The sequence below is a fragment of the Fukomys damarensis genome, unplaced genomic scaffold (genome assembly GCF_012274545.1).
Source record: "Fukomys damarensis isolate Sample0158 unplaced genomic scaffold, DMR_v1.0_HiC HiC_scaffold_18, whole genome shotgun sequence".
NCBI classification, from domain to species: domain Eukaryota; kingdom Metazoa; phylum Chordata; class Mammalia; order Rodentia; family Bathyergidae; genus Fukomys; species Fukomys damarensis.
This window is the reverse complement of record NW_022900930.1, coordinates 4,045,937-4,047,687: the sequence shown is the minus strand read 5'-3', so window position 1 is coordinate 4,047,687 and position 1,751 is coordinate 4,045,937.

Below are 1,751 nucleotides of genomic sequence, written 5' to 3'. Positions count from 1 at the left end.
GTCTCGGCCGGACCGAGCCTCTCCTCCGCGGCCCTTCCCTCATCACCCTTCGACCACGAAAGGAAACGCAAGCAAGCAGAGCGCTTCAGGGGCTCCTCCAGCGCACAGAACACAAAACACGCGTCTGGGACATACAGGACATTTATTGAAGTCAATCTCAAGCAAAATCCGAAATCGGTGGAATGTCAAAAAATCTTTCCAAATGAATCCTCACAGAAGCAAAAAACACGTTTGATTTACAAAGTATTTGTAAAATAAAAAAGGCAACATTTCAGTAAAGATAATATACAAAACTGTATGTTCCTACCAGCACACGTATCAGTAAGAAGCTTAAATATTACAGGCAATCCTAAGCACACTGTAACTAGTCAACGAGCTATCTATATACAGGTGAACCAAGCTTTGTACGTTTCACACTCTGCAATAAAACACAGGCCAATCAACAACATCCTCCAAGTATTACGTAGCTTACGTCTATGTGGCGACATCGAGTCATGGTAGTCACGGCCCGCGGAACTCCCCCAGGGCCCGCAGCGTCCAGGCTCCTACCAGCTCAGGGGACGCAGGAGACTACTTCGGTCAACACCGAGTCTTTGTCATTAAAGACTCAAGTCTAAAGTGATTTAGGCAAAGTAACATTTCACAGGATCTACAAAGTTTGTTACAGATAAACAAAGTACAGAAATAACCAGTCTACAAAGGTCACTGTCGGGAAGAACTTGAGGAAACGGAGACAGAATGTCTAGGCGTCTATGTGTGCTGTGTACTAAAGGGGTACAAATGAATTTCTCTACCACTTCCAAATACGCACACATTCTTGTATGTAAAGGATCTTGCTGACCAGTTGTAATTATCATTTAGCATCTTGATCGTTAGTGAAATAGGATTCTTAACACAGGGTATGTGACAGCAAATGACAGAATACTGACCCCGAAGTCAAAGTAAAAATAAATCTGTAGTCCATACTAAGCTGACAGGAATTGCTCACAAAGGCCCCACGCTGGCAGGCCGGTGTCCTGAGCCAAGGCACGCACAGCAGGAGTCTGGGGGTGCCAGGAAGGGGCGGTGCAGGGCGCTCAGCCACCGCACCTCACAGGAAAAGCAAGGGCTGACCCAGGACTTTGGCCCCTGTGCCGTTTGCCCTTCCTACCTGCCTGTTAATGACTTTCAGAGCCCCTGGAGCACAGGCAATGAATTCTCCCCTCCCTTCTCCCTCACACGAATGTGCCACAAGTGCTCATGTTTGTCACTTCTGAGATGGACAAAAAACCAAAATCAGAAATGGTTTTGGAAAACAAGAGTCACACACAACATTTTAGGAGTGTAATATAAGTGCAAAAATCACCAACATGGGTATATATTAAAAGGAAAGAAGAGGGCCGGGGGATTTAGCTCAGTGGTGTTGCCACCTGCCTCGTAAGCACAAGGTCCCGAGTTCAATCTCCGGTACCGCAAACAAAACACAACAAAACAAAACAACAAAACAGGAAAGAAAAGATGCTGGGATAAGGCTGACAAAATACAGAATACACATGGGAAACACTTATAAAAAACGTTGCTGGTATCTCATGCAAGAGCCTCTTCTTCCAGGGCACACAGTAAATCTCAGATTCTACTGTGAACAAGGGCTCCCATTTCCAGAACTGTTTTTCATCCAGGTGAAAGAGGCTAAAGAGACGAAGCTATTTGTTTTCAAAATAGTACACAAAACAATGCTTTCTACTTCATTATGTATGTATGTATATATATAT